Here is a 15,751-nt window from a genome sequence, read left to right as displayed (position 1 = left end):
GGTGGGGGGACAGTAAGATGGGGCCCAGCGGGAGGAAGTTAGGCTATTGGGAGCATGCTCTTGAAGAAGACATTGGGACCCCAGCCCTCCACTTTCTCTCCATCTCTTGGCTGCCCTGAGGTGAGCAGCCTTCTCTACCACACTTTCCTTACCACATCTGCGCCCTTGCCACATCTGCGCCCTTGCCACATCTGCGCCCTTGCCACATGCCCAAAACAAGTCTTCCTCGTTCTAAGTTTTCTCAGGTGTTTCGTAGCAATAATAAGAGCTGATGAACACGTGCAGATACAGTTTCTCCCCAGAATTATTATTACTATTTTTTAGATGAAGATCTTATTATTTTGCTCAGATTGGCCTCAGATTCACAGAAGTTCATGCCAGTCATGAAACTGTTACCTCAACTTGCACTGAGCATGTCTTTGTTCCAGCGTGGGCTTGGAGCTTGGGTTGTAGAGATGAAAGACAGTGTTGTCTTTCAAGGACTCACAACTGAGTAAAGATGGACACACAGATGAACATTCCAGCCTAGCTGTCCTTGACTGTACATCACATTACTGTGACCTTGAGACCGAGTCACGTGCCCTGTAAGATCAGTGTACCATAGGTCTTCATCCATACTCTATGTCCTATCTTAAACTACAGCATCCATGAAAGCATCTTCATCCCTGGCTAGGTATAGTAATTCTCAATGAAGGGAAGGGATCATGATTAGCTCTTATCTAAGGTTCATCGATGGACCTGGAGCCCTATAGTGGCAGCGCCATGAGTCCCCGAGTTCTATAGCCCAGTCTGACCTTGTGTGTCCTTCTTGGCTAGTTAAGTGGTTGGTGAGCAGCTGAATAATAAATCCCAGCATTGGGCTTAGCTGATTCTGCCTCATAACATGCAAACACTTAATACTAATCTGGACTTTTCCCACCCTGGCTAATCATTACTTCTCAAAAAATGCTGACCAAATCTGAAAATAATCTTCGGTTCTGTCATTAATTTAAGAAGTAATGTTTTCCAGTGTAGCTAGCTTTCTTAAACCAGCTCCTCGCGAATGGCATTCATGACTGTGGTGGGTATTCATTTTTGTTAAATTAATCTTTTAAGAGTGAGTAATGACCATAAGAGCTAGAATATTTTTCCTCTGTGAGTGGGATGCAGTTTAGAAATTCAACCTGGCCTGGCTTCAATAGCAGAGATCTGTGCAGCGGCGTGTGTGGCTGGGCCAGTGTTGGGTTGTGGTTGCATTCAGTTTTAAAGCAGTTCTTGTGTTACAGGGTGTGATGCCCTGGACAGTCCCTGGTTCTACAGAATCTCTGAGGAGCCTTTAGGTGATGGTATATGTGGCCAGCTAACTGGCTCTCATCTGGCTTCGACTGTGCAGTTAGTAAAGGGATGAATTGTAGTTTGTGTGTGTGTATGTGTGTGTGTCTGTGTGTATTGAATGAATGATGACTGAACCCATGCTCAAAATGTAATTTCCAATGGTCACATGAAATAGTCCTACTTCTTATAAATAAATGTATATTAATATCCAAACATACTTTCCATTAGGACATTGTCTCTAAACCATGCCTTTACTTTTATGTACAAGCTATTTGGTATAAATATTAGCATATGTTAATTGTACAAAGGGGTTTTATCATGAAATTTTATTCATTTATAATGTAAATGGACTTCATCAAATTCATTCTCTATTGCTCTTTCTTATTCCACCACCTGCCATTTTAGCCAATTTTAATGGGTTTCATTATTCTACTTTCCTGAATGCATATAAAATACTTCAATCAATAATTGCTCCTTCATCACTTTTTATACTCTCATCTCTCCCACTGATTATCCTCTCCCTTCCCAAATAGCTCCCATTTTACACTTGCATCCTTGTTCTTGACTTCAGAGTAAACAGCTTCAAATTTTCCTTAGTTGGTAGAAATTGGTTTTAGGTTTGTTATATATATATATATATATATGCCCTTTAGATATGAAAACATTTCTAGTTTCTTCTGAGCTTTTATGATGAAATCATGTTTCCACAACTGTGATTTTTGTCATTTATTCTGTTTATATACTGTAGATTTACTAATTTGCATATGTTGAACTATCCTTGCATTCCTGGAATAAAACTGACTTGATCATAGCGTATGACCTTTTTAATGAATATGATATTTAATTTGTTGTGCAAATATTTCATTGAGAAATTTCACATTTTATTTAGTAAGGAAACTGGTTAAATATTCTTTTGTTTTTTCCTAATACAGTTTTGGTATTTGGAATTAAGTTCCCAGTAAGCTATTAGCAAGTAAATGACTAATACAAGAATTTTACCCTGTGGCTAAATTGACCAAACTTGTTTTAAAATTTAAAATATGCAAATGCCCAAAATGAAGAAAGTTAAGTAAGAGAAAGTGACTTCTATCTCCCACAATCCTTATTGGCAGGAGAAAAACTGGAATTTCTAAGCTTACAGAAATATAAAAACAGTAATCTTCAGAATGGAGAGTTTAAGGATCCAAGTGAGTTCTATGGGATAGCAATATATAAAAATATAAATATATATATTGATGTTGTACCTGAAGGAATTTTTCTAGAGAACAGAATTGTATCCCCAAGCCCTGAGACCTGATAATGGGCATTCTGACAAGAAAGGACATTCAAAGACCCAGTGAGGGGAATACACTGCCAAGTGTCTCCTACAGGTCTGCCAAGTATGTTTACTTCCAATAGCTTTACTGGAAGGAGCTGCTTCTGGCCACATGTGTTCTGGATACTCAGTGATGTTAATTCCTGCTGGGACCACAACTTAAATGCTGTGATAGGAAATGATTTGTAATATTGTGAACAGAAGTGCTAACTAGATCCTAAACTAAATGTAACCTTTTGTTTTCCTTCTATGTCTAGCACCAGCTCACAACATTCAGACCTTGAAAAGCAGCTTTTCTGTACTATTCGATACAATGGGATTTTTATGTTTGTGGTCATGTATATATTGCAGTTCCACCTGTATGGATATTTATGCTTGGATTCTTTTTTTTTTTTCCTGCTGGCCCTGGGACTTGAACTTGGGCCTGGGCACTGTCCCTGGGTGCCTTTTTTGTTCAAGGCTAACACTGTACCAATTGAGCCACTGCGCCACTTCTGGCTTTTTCTGTGATTAATTGGAGATGAGAGTCTCACAGATGATCTGAGGATCACTGGCTCAGATCTCAGCCTCCTGAGTGTCTAGGACTACACGTGTGAGCTGCCGGTGCCCAGCCAGTGCTGGGAAGTATTTAACAACATGAGTTGTTCAGTTGGTTTACACCGAATGGTTTTGCAAGTATTGCTTTTGGAGTCCTTTGTCTTTTTATTCTTTGTCTCTCAATTTTGATATTCCTTTTCACTTCCCTAGTTCATCATCTTATGTACTCATAAGGGCATAGCTATTGGGCTCTTGTGATCCTCTGCTGTGACTTGCCTAAACCTGTACTCATTATTCCCTATGGGGAAACCATAGAGTCCATGCTTCTTTGGTCTGGCTCACTTCATTTAGTGTAATTTTTTCCAAGTCCTTCCATTTCCTTACGAATGGAGCCCAAATAAACTTTTCCCCTTATAAGTTGATTATCACAGGTATTTGTTTTACTAGCCACAGAAAGCTGACTAACATAAACAACATCGATAATTTACAAATAACATCATGTTCCTCATAATGGACAATAACAGATCACATAGATGACAGGGCTTCTATAAGATGACAATGAAGCTGAAAGCTTCCTGTCAAAAAAAAGTTTTTGTATTTCTGTATGTCTGAAAAGTTCCATTTTTCTTCTGCTAGTTAGGATGGTGAGGAATAGAATTCACCTTCCTCTTTAACTTTCTTAATTTGGGGTATCTGGATATTTTAAATTAAAAAAGAAAATGTGTTCACTTTAGTCACAGGGTGCAATTCTTGCACCAGTCACTTGTTTGCTAATAGTTTGGTGGGAACTTGATCCCAGAGCATCAGATGGCTACCATGGGGAGAGGAAAATTAAAATAACTAATGCTGCCTTCCAAGTAGGCTCCACACAACTCTTAACAGATGGGTTCAAATATGGAGTTGCACACAGAATCTGAAGGTCGAGTCTCCCTGGACAAGAAGTTAGCAGTACACAAAGGGAAGACCCCTTTGTTGGACAAACTGCAATGGGAGGAAAAGAGAATTTTTTGGTTTATAAAATGGTGCCCGCTGTTTATCGACTTTTAAATAGCTTTTCTCCACGCGTGAGCATGAGCTCAGAAACACTGATACTTCGGAGACAAAATAAGTTGATGAGCAAAATGTCTTCACTGGGTTTTAGGAGCCAAGTGAGGGAGACAGAGATTGCACGTTTCCAGTCTGCTTAGGGCCTAGTGATGTTCAAAAAGCATCCCATAGGCCCATCCTTGGCCATTCTGAGACAAGCCATAAGTCTGTGAAATTATAAGATGTCTTTTTATTTTCTTGAAAAAAAAGCAGAGCATTTCTCAGAGAAAAATCTCTCGTTTCACATTTGGTTGATGGCATGGGCTTTTGGAGCCGTGTGTGTGCTGGAGTTTGCCGGTGTTATGGCCCATTTATTTTTTATTAAGTTGCTCAGTAGTGGTCTTGACAAAGCCATAATTCTAAGTGTGCCATGGTCTGGTTTTGGCCAGTTAAGTACCAGCGAAGCCCAGTGCTGACACCAGAAATAACTGGTCCTGGGCTACCTCCCTGTTCACACGTGATAAGATGGCCACTGGAACCCTGAAGAGCAGACACCCGAACACTTCAGTTATTTCCAGATGCTAAATAATTTCACTCGTTTCATCTTTAGTTCACATTATAGCTTTTCTCTCTGTGGCCCTCTAAACTGCGTTTTTGGGCAGTGAGTTCCAGGGGTTGGGTACAGGGATTCTGTAGCCTGTTATTGTCTTTAAAACAAGGAAGAGTGGAATGCTGGAGGCTCACACCTGGAATCCTAGCGACTCAGAGGGCTGAGATCTGAGGATCGCAGTTCCAAGTCAGCCGGGGCAGGAAAGTCATGAGACTCTTCTCTCTAATAAAACTTCTCAGAAAAAGCCAGAAGTGGTGCTGTGGCTCAAGTGGTAGAGAGCTAGCTTTGTGCACAAAGAGGCTCAGGGACAACACCCCGGCTGTCCAGAGTTCAAGCCCCAAGTCCCCCTCCCCCCCAAAAAAAGGATTATGTTGGATATTTTGTCACAGCAATGGAAAGCTGACGAACATGGTCTCTGACTCTAATCCTAGTCTCAACTCTAAACTCAAGTTCATGGGTTCTGGGGGTAGAAAGGTACCATGCCAGCATTCACTTGCCCAGGCTCTGGTACCCAGAGAAAGAATTGGCTCCTTTTCCAGGAAGGCCAGAAGTGAGTGGGATGAAGGCAGACACCTCCCACGCGGCTCACAGGCTGTTAGTCTCCTAGAAGCCAAGTGCGGTGCCAACTGCCCTTTCATCCACTGTCTGCACGGCCAGCAAAAGGAACAATTTCCTTCAAAGCCAACGCCAAAGAAGCCTCCTTAATTCAAACAGGAATGTGTGGCTATCCGGATGAGCTCAGTCAGAATTGAGTTAAAGCTTGCAGTTGTACTCTGTGTGGAAAGTTGTCAAGCAAGGGAGTCATGAACACATATGAAGAAAGCATTTTCCTCCAGACAACACATTTATTTATTTATCTGGAAGCACTTGGGTTTAAATTCAGGACCTTGCACTTGCCACGTGAGCCACACTTGCAACCAGTTTCTCCAGGTTTTTTTTTTTTTTTAATTTCTTGAGCCTGTAGATTTAGTTCCAGTAGACAATGAATGTGAACCAATTTGCGTTTGCCATATTACATGTCAGACACTGGTGGCTCACGGCTGGGATGCCAGCCGCTTGAGAAGCTGAAATCTGCAGAACCTTAGAATCAGAGTTCAAAGCCTGTCCAAGCAGTACAGTCTACAAAACTGCCTACAGCAAAAAGCCAGGCTGGAGAAATGGATCAAGTAGTACAACAACAGCTACGCAAGCAAGCCCAGCAAGCTTGAAGTCCTCCACTGGGTATTTTTGAGATAGGGTTTTGTTTTCTGCCCAGAAATATACCTGGACTGCCAGCCACCTATCATAAACCTTAGAGAATAAAACCAGATTTCTTTAGAAATACGAGTAACAATCATAATGATGTGTTCATCAGTGGAAGGCTAAGGTTAGGAAATACTTATTTGGGTATTCACATTTGAGTCTCACAATAGTCTACTGGCACATGGCAGAAGTTATGATCTCTTGGGTGTTGTTTGGGTTAATGAACTTGAGCTTCCCTAATAGGCAAAACCTGAAATCTCAGAACGGACAACCCTGGGTTCTTTTCCACCGAAGGAAAGGATAATGGGAGTTGAGACATCCTTCTCAATCCTGCGGCTGTAGGACATTGATAGGGGATGTGAACCCTCTGTGATTGCCCCACTGGGGGCAGTGGAGAGACACGACTTCACTTAGCGTGCATCATGGTGGCTATAATTAATAGTGCCACAGGATGTGCAGGCAGTAGACTACAAGAGTAGATCTGGAATGTTCTCATGACAGTAAAGCCAAAGTTAACTTCCAGTTACCCAGATGTTGGTAATCATTTCCCCATGTATACACATATCACAATATTATCCTGCAAATCATAAACCAGATACCATGTTTACTTGTCAACTCCAGCTGCAGCAAAGCTAGACAAAAAGAGATAGGAGTATTTCTCTCTCTTCATGGACTTACCTTCTTAGGGTTTTACAAAACAACTTTCAAAGTATTTTGTTTACAAATCTCATCCTGGATACAGGAGAAAACAAGATTTTGGCGAGTGAATGTGGAGTTTTGTTTGTTTGTTTCTGAACTTGCCCCCGCTAAGGTGGCAAATGACAGTCCCATTTTCATTGTGCAGTTTTAGCTCATTGAGCCTCACCTCGTCCTAGGTGGTGGTGTAGGTTCTGAGGACACAGAATATAAAGAGAGAAGAGGTCTCCGCCCTCCTGGAGCTCACCCTTCCATCTCACCAGGCTGTACGGAATGTGTCCTCACACTCCTTGAGCCAATACCTCTTCCATGCCTTTGGTCCCTTCTGTATATTCGATGGCTTCCCATGTCCATTCATTTTCCTTCTGTTTGTTTCCCGGGACCCGGTATTCACTTTGGAGTAGATACCTTGGGAAATTATGGAAGAAAAAGATCACATTATCCTTCCCAAGCCGTTGGCGTTCCGAGGAATGTGTATCTGTTATGCATAGCTCCATCGTAGGGACGTTGGAACTCGGAGGTGATGAAAGCGTACTGACAATAACAAAAATCTTAACTTCATTGTCCCAAGGATCACGCTATGATGAGGAGTTTAAAATTTGGAAAATGGCTTTGCAGGAAATACAAACTGCAGTCAAAATGAATCCAAGTTATTGAAGATGATTTAACCAGAATATTAAACTTGGAGATGGGACTTGAAGAACTTTTTTTTTTTTTTTTTTTTTTTGCTTTCAGTGTTCCAAAGCCTTTCTCTCCCAGTGTGTTCCAAAGCCCAATAGTGGGGAAAATCCCACTGGTTAAGAAAAATATTGCCTAGCTGAACTGTAATTCAAAGCAGGTTTCGAAATCTGCCTTTTGGAAATTTCTGGAGTCTCCACGGTCCAGGAATAACTCCAGGTCCTGAGTGGGGTCTGCAGGAGGACAGCGGGGGCATACAGCTCCTTTTCAAGAACGCTTTGTCAAGGCAATAGCCATGGAGTCAGCCTTCCGGAGTTCCCTTCTGCTGGGACTTGCGCCTGCGCGTTCTGTAGTTAAAGGGCTCTTGGATGAATGGTTTAGTAAGTGGCAGAATTATATCTCCTTTTAGATCCTTCTGGTTTTAGTTTTTACTTCTTGTCTACCCATTCTAGAGTCTCTTGGGATGGAATTATCTCTCTTTACCCTTCACATCGCCTGGTTTACAAACTCGTGTGTGTGTGTGTTTGTACATACACACATGCATATATATACATGTGCATGTATTTATTTACTTCTTTTTTCCCCTCTTTTTTTTTGGTGGTCTTGGGGCTTGAACTCAGGGCCTGGATGCTGTCCTTGAGGTCTTTTTGCTCTACCACTTTGAGCCACAGAGCTACTTTTGGCTTTCTGGTGGTTAACTGGAGATAAAAGTCTCATGGGCTTTCCTGCCCAGGTTGGCTTTGAATAACGCTCAGCCTCCTGAGTAGCTAGGATGACAGGCGTGAGCCACTAGCACCTGGCTTAAAAAAATTTTTTTTTTTTTTTACATTTTATTGCCAATATCTTTCCCCATTTTCCTCTTGGTTCTCTTGGCTTACTCTGTTTTTGCTTCCTCCTATCCATTCACTCTCCCACGATGTCGTTCTGTAATGGTTCTGGTTCCACAGTGAGGCCTCTTAGACCACCTGACACCCACTGCTCCCAAGGTCCCCCCTCCTTCTCCCTCGGGAGACATTCTCTTTCCGCAGTAGCCAGGGACCCCCCGTCCTGGGCTCCAGAACTTTGTCCTCAGCCCTCTTTGCTGCATTTCTGGGTAACCAAACTCATTCCTAGGGATTGACTATGGAGGGAATATAGTCACACCGTAGCACAGCCAAAACTTTGGGGGTTCACAAATGAAATGTGGAAGTTTATATTTTACTATCCTCGGTCTTCTCTCAGATTCAATTCTGTGTAGACATTTTGTTTTTAATTTTTTTGCTTTACTGCCTTCAATAATCTAAGTAATATATCTATACATCTAATATATATTATATATGTATGTATATATAATATAATATATGGAGAGAGAGAGAGAAAGAGACAGAGACAGAGAGACAGAGAGAGACAGTCCTAGGGCTTGAACTCAGGGCCTGAGCACTGTCCCTGGCTTGTTTTTTTTTTTTTTTTGGCCAGTCCTCTTCCTTTTCTTCATTCTGGGACTCCAAATCTATGCATGCATGATCTAACAAGGCTCCATTCTTCCCTTTCCTACCCCAATCATTCTATCTTCTGCTTTGTGACTACAAATCCAAGAAAGGCTGGAGGTCTGTATATTTGACAAAACATGTCAGAACACAGCATGAGTAGCCTGTTCAACAGATCTCATTCAATGAGATATTCATGCTATAATCTTATGTGCTTTGTGACAGTGTGAGTGAAGAGTTTTTTAATCATGAGAGAAATGAGGGGAAAATCTGATCTCCAAATCTGGTCACCAAAGGTATTAAAGATGATCAGGTAACAAAGTTGTACAGAGAAACTATGGAGGCATTCTTTGGACCAGGGTGGTGAATGTGATAAGTTGAAAGTAATTCTTATATTATTAAAGGAATAATGCCAAGTCTCCTTTAGAGGGCCCGGACTGGACTTTAGACACTCAATTCTGTTAGAATCCACAGAGAAACCACAAAGAAATAAGCCTGGAGAGACCAGTCTTGCCAACCTGGGAAGAGAAAGACAAAAATAGCACTGACCAATGATGCTTCTGCAACTGACAAAAGTTTTATTGTTTCAAGTTCTGTTGAAATGAAATGGCATAATTAGAAATTATTCAATTGCAAAGTAATCTTTATAGATTTTTTTCTTCTTTAAGATTTTTATACATCCTATTTCATTCTGGCACTGTTAGTGTGTATTGGGTTAAAGACAGCATATTGATACTTTAAAATATTTAGAGACAAACATCTGAATGATACTCTAATAATACTCACATCTAAACATTGACCCAGGTAGAGCTGACCTGACGCCTTTCTGTGCACAGGACCTATTCTCAAGGAGAACACATTGCTATACATTTCTGAACCTCTTTTGGCAAAATGTATTAATTTTCAATTTAGTAAATTAGTTATAGCATAACAGTAAATAAAGCTTGTGTTACCTCCAATCTATAAATGCTCAATTTAAATGTAAGAATTCCTAGATAAACTAATCAGGAGCAGTTTTCCTCAAATGAAGCCAACCATCAGGCTCTTAAAAAAAAAAAAAAGCGTGTTCCTGTCTGCTTTGAGAGTAATCAGTGATCTCTCCTTTGTATGTGTGGGCACAGGAAAGCACAGGAGGGCAAGGAAGCCTCTGGGCATGGTGGTAGGTCTCTCCTGTGCCTTTGTTAAACCTGGCAGTAGCATTAAGAGAGGAACCATTAAGAGAGGAACTCGGGCCCCCTGGAGAGGTTTCCTGGGGAGCATTGTAGTTGCTGCACTGGCGCTTCCCTCTTCTAGTCTTTGGCCTGCCTCAGTGAGTTGGAGGGGGCGACATGGCTTTGGGCAGGCTTAGGACTGAGGTCTCAAGGCGGATGTGAGGAGTAGGCCATTCTTTATTGGTGACTACCATGGGGTGCAACTTCAAGGAAGAAGGAACACTAGTGAGGTGAGCTGCGGCGGCTGTGCAGCTCTGCTTTCCTTTTTGCCTCAAGTCTCTTGCTTTTTCAGGTTGCAAACTCAGTTTAGTTTATTCTATTGTGTATAGGCATGTATGCAAGTATGTCGTTATTTAATTTGTTCCTATGGGCCCTAGGGCCTCATGCTTGGGAAGCAACTGCTCTTCTTCTCCAGCCAAGCTCCTGGCAATGCCGGTTCTTTTAGTTCGTTTTAATTTTTATTTATTTTATTTTGCCAGTCCTGGGGCTTGGACTCAGGGCCTGAGCACTGTTCCTGGCTTCTTTTAACTCAAGGCTAGCACTCTGCCACTTGAGCCACAGCGCCACTTCTGGCTGTTTTCTATATATGTGGGGCTGGGGAATCGAACCCAGGGCTTCATGTATATGAGGCAAGCACTCTTGCTACTAGGCCATATTCCCAGCCCCTAGTTTGTTTTTAGATGGGAAGCCCTACTCACTTTCTCATAGGCTTGCCTCAAATGTCAGTCCTCCTATCCTGATCTTCTGAGCACCCAGAATTACTGCTATACAACACTGTGCTACCACACCCAACTCAAACTCCTTTTCTTCCTTCTTTTCCTGCTCAGCCTGTAGGACCTTTCCTTCTTGCCTAACTTATAGGATATCAGGAAATAACCTAATATTGACTATTTACCTTTGCTGGCAGATAAGGGACATGCGTGGATCCTCTACTTTTAAGAAGGATCTTATATCTATGAATGAAAGCCTTCTTTTATCCTCTTCCCTTCCCCTCGCCTTCCCTCCCTTCCCTCCCTCCCTCCTCTCCTCTCCCTTCCCTTCCCTCCCTTTTCCTCTTTATTTCATTCTCTCTCTCTCTCTCTCTCTCTCTCTCTCTCTCTCTCTCTCTCTCTCTCACATCTACTAACTTAGCAGGAGGCATGTGGGAGATAAAAAGGTTGATCTAATCTAGGGAAATGTTGACCTCAGACTGAGGATGTAATCTAAAAAGCTGTGTATGAGTGGAAATCTCCAGAACATGTTCTTTGGAAGATGGTGCATGCGGAATCATAGTCGATCTGCTAGGTGAACTACATCGTGGCCTAACTGAAACCTGCTGTACAAAATAGAAAAATCTCAAATGTCAAGAAACCCAATTTCAGAGAAACCAATGACCAGTTTCTCTGTCTCCTCATTGTGATTGACCGGACAGAAGTCAACGGGTACAGCAATCAACCCTTCAGTGCAATTACAACGCAATGTTTGGTGAGTGCGGCTCGCTCGAAGCTCCCAAGAACGCCAATGTCAGTCAGGGGAATGTGTTTTCCAGGTATTTGTACTAGTCCATGAATCCTGCTATGTTCTCTGAAACTGCAGCCCTAGCTAATATACTCCAGTTTGGATGTTTACTCAATCATTCATTTATTCAAGCACCCAGGACTTATTAGTTATCAATTCTTGCTACTATGCTGATGGATAAAAGATCATAACAGGATCAAATACCCCATGATGCATAAAAATGTCTTTATTGCACAAGAGAAGGGAGAAGCCAAGAATAATGGTGGGCTGAGCTCCCAGGCCTTCCGGTGGCACGGAACGTGTGCTGTTACTCAATGTCCTTTGCTATTTGTGTTGCTGTTATCCAGGTCAGCCTCACTGGGAAATGAACGAGCATCTAGGTGATATCAAAATTGAGGGACAGAGCAATTCCCCTCCCCCAAATCCATCACTTGACTATGGATGGCCTGCACTTCTGGAATAGAAACGAAGGTCATCGCCTATTTTAGAGATGTTTAAAACCCCACCTTGCCCTAGAGAGACTACACAGGCTGAAATCTGTGTGCCCATTTTAGGAGACTACACAGGCTGAAATCTGTGTGCCCATTTTAGGATGCTAATGCCTTTCCTTTTATGGAAAAGAGAGGGAAAAGAAGATAGGAGGGCACTGAGAATTTGAGTGAAGGGTTTCTAACTTAGAAATATTTTAAAAAGAATTTTGATGATGCCACAGTTTTGCTCAAGAGCTACCAGCCTATAAGGAAGAGCTGCAGTTAAACTTGTGTTAACGTTGTGAAAGGTAGACTTTTGCATTACTTTAAAATCCCCAGGTTTTGCTCATGCCTGTAATCCTTGCTACTCAGGAGACTGAAATCTGAAGACTGAGGTCAAAGTCAGCCATTGGCAGGAAAGTCTGTGAGAGTCTTTTCCAATTACCTAAAAGCTGGAAGTGGAGCTGTAGCTTGACTGGTAGAGGACTAGCCTTGAACAAAATAGCTCTGGGGTATCTATCACCCAGGCCTTGAGTTCAAGAATCAAGACTGGAAAAAGAACTCCCAGTTTCTCAGTAGAATTGTGAACTAATGTGTAGATTGAGCCTGAGAGAATAAGGTGTGTGTGTGTGTGTGTGTGTGTGTGTGTATACAGAAAGGTGGTTTTGAATATTGAAAATACCCTGCAGTAGAAGCTTTCATTGGTTTTTTAAAAAGTAAATTAAATTTTGTTAAGGTGATATACAAAGGGGTTACAGTTACATATGTAAGGTAGTAAGTATATTTCTTGTCAAACTTGTTGTTTTTTTTTTACTGTATTTTAAAATGCTCATCTATATTACTTTTTTAGGACCACGTGGAAGATAGCCCTGTTCTCCCTTGGCAGTTGTGAAACAACCTTCCTTTTCTATGATTCTATTCCAGAAACAATGCGTGTGCACTTCCCCTGTCTCCCTTTCCTCTATCTCTGACTCTTTGTCTCTGTATGTCTGTGTGTCTGTCTGCCTCCTTCTGTCTCTCTGTTCATAATTTCTGAACATCTTCATTCAGGGTATTTTGTCTGTCTCTCATGATTTCTGAGCATATTTATATAGGATATTTTGTCTGTCTTGGTATCTCCCCCCCACCCCCGCCTCACTAAAATTCAGGGTTTCAGAACATCTTTGTTTAGGATATTTTCTCTCTAAACAATAAAATGTATTACACATTTTTAATGAAAAGGCAAACACTAAAAGATATCACATCTGCTAGAAATCCGATCTAAATTGAAAACGTGTGCAGATACAGGGAACAAGGGAGAGAGTGTGGGGACAGGAAGTTTGGCAAAATGTTAGCACTAAATTAAGTTTAAAAAACATCATGACTGATAGAAGAACATAGATGAAATATTGTTGGAGGAAAAAAGCCAACCCTAATTGTATCTGAAGATTGACAGCAGTATTTATTTTCTTTAGATGTAATCAATCTTGTTATATATTCTCACTGTAGTATATTCACTGTCTATCTGAAGATTTATTACATAAGCAGTAATTCTTACTATAGTATGAAGGCCTTCAGTCCCTTGCAAGGGATCAAGAAATGTGCTTATTTCTTTTCCACATTGGTCACTGAGAGGAAATTGGTATGATTTGGCTGATAAGGTCTCTCCAGTAATTTATATCATCACTTTCCTTTGTTAGAGAACTTCTGTTTGATTCAGAAATGAGAAAAACAACTGGAAGAGCTTCGTCTTGTGTAACGAGATTGGTGGCGAGGGATTCAGTGAGAAAAACAACTGGACTGAACAGTTATTCAGCACATAGATGCAAGATGAAGTTAGGGTGCGCAGAGATGTACTCACAGCTTTGGGGGTCACAGCTACTGATAGAAAACATGAGCACCCACCAATACGGTGTCATTTCAAGGATCCCATGAGCTCTGCTTATTCCTTCCACTATAGAACCATTGCTTTGGGCAGAGATACCGGCTCTGGAAAGCACGTGCTGGAAGGGCATGGCTGCCAGGCAAGGGACACAGGATAGATCGTGTTTGAAGGTAGAGAACAGGGTGGAAGGCTCAGCACATAGTCCATTCTGGTCTGGAACAAGCAGTGTCATGGTCAACAGTGCTGGTCTTTGAGAGACAGCACAGTTCTGTGTTGCTGTGTTCGAAAAAGACAGGGGAGAGGAAGTACGGAGGACAGAGGCCGACACACGAAGGCCAGCGTGCCTGTGTTGCAGGCTAGTGGCGACCTAATCCCGAAGGTCTACCCTCCGTTCTCTTATCTCTGAGCATGTCCGCCCTCCTCATAAAGCACCTTTGTTTTCTGCCCAATGCACAAACATCACGACCTGTGTCTGAGAATGTTGGGAATTTTATTAGGTCCATAAAGTTTTAGCTGTGGTCTAGTCCACCAAGGCCAAAGTAAATAAATAGAGAGAGTGTAAGGGTAACATTTAAAAAAAAAAAGAAAAGAAAACCTGGCTGAAGGAAAGAAAAACTATTGCAGCTCTAAAATAACTCTGTCACAGTGGTTTTAAAGGGGGGGGTTTCTTCTTCTCAATGCAGAATTCTGCAAGCTGGGAAACTACAGTAAAAAAAAGTAGCCAGCAAATTCACTTTTCCATTTCTGTGAGAAATAGTCTGTTCTATGGACTTAAGCTAAGACATAAAGTGGTTGACAGCCAATAGGCTACTGGTCTGATGGTAAAAGCAAAATGCCTAGATTGTAAGAGTCAGACTTTCTGGATACATGTGAGTGATAAAATGAATTAATATGGCTAATGGTATGTACTCCCCAATGAACCTTTCCATTTCTCAACTTTCCCAAGGTTCAAAATCCATATCACTCATGTCTTCATATTCTTCTTCTTTCATTGATGTATGGAAAGGCCAGAAAAAAAAAAGTGACTGCTCATTAAGGCATTACTCCAAAATGGTGATTACTAACCCCCCAAATCAATGCCACATCCGGGAGCCTGAGTCTCGGGTTGACTGGCGTCATCTAGGCATGTCCTTCATAATTGTCATGTACAGTGCTTGAGCATCCATCTTCATCTGTACTCGATGACTGTTTCTCAGTGTGAGAAGTTTTTTCCTTTGTTGATATTTTAAAAAGCCAATTAAAAGTAAGCCTGAACATTCATGGAATAGATAAAATACCAAATATTCAAATGCACAGCAGGGAGACACCTAAATTAGATCTGTGTGGCCTCACAAATCTGATGAGCAACCTGTCACTCTGTTCTTGTCACAGGGACAAGAAAAGGCACCTCATCCGCCCCCACCCCAGACCAAGCTTTGGGGTTTGGAAATGCTCGCATTTCAACTGCGGTAATCCAAGTGGACGTGGAGGGGTGGGGAGGGGGTATTACATTTTTATTTCAACCACTCAAAAGAATTAGCTTTCCAGAAAAGCATTTGTTCCTATAATAAACCCAACGAGACCTACTTATTCACTTGGAAAAAAAGAAAAAAAGAAAAACCTTCGAAGAGCCAAGAAGCTGTCAGCTCCCTAGCAGCGGTGGGCCAAGCTCTGGTGTTGAAATCCGGAGAGGTTTCTGCAGAGCTGGAGATGAGTCTCCTAAGGAAGCAGCCCTGGGCACGAGGTCTGGAGAGATCGGATTGCAGCGGTACTGTGCTGCGGTGGCCCAGTACACTCCGAGCTAGATAAGGGGCTTCTCATCTCTCAGCTTCGTGGGTTGCGTTAG

General features: G+C 41.8%; 1 long non-coding RNA gene across 1 annotated transcript; it reads left to right on the top strand.

Moving 5' to 3' along the window:
* The first annotated feature begins 1,000 nt into the window (after positions 1 to 1,000).
* LOC125341458 lies at positions 1,001 to 15,089 on the top strand. The gene is made up of 3 exons (XR_007208984.1): positions 1,001 to 1,060; positions 1,266 to 1,371; positions 14,933 to 15,089. It is a non-coding gene; the product is annotated as an uncharacterized LOC125341458 (long non-coding RNA).
* The last annotated feature ends 662 nt before the right edge of the window (positions 15,090 to 15,751 follow it).

The sequence above is a fragment of the Perognathus longimembris genome, chromosome 24 (assembly GCF_023159225.1).
Source record: "Perognathus longimembris pacificus isolate PPM17 chromosome 24, ASM2315922v1, whole genome shotgun sequence".
In the NCBI taxonomy this organism is placed as follows: Eukaryota; Metazoa; Chordata; class Mammalia; order Rodentia; family Heteromyidae; genus Perognathus; species Perognathus longimembris.
The sequence above is the reverse complement of the archived record's forward strand: the minus strand, read 5'-3'. Positions and strand labels throughout refer to the sequence as shown.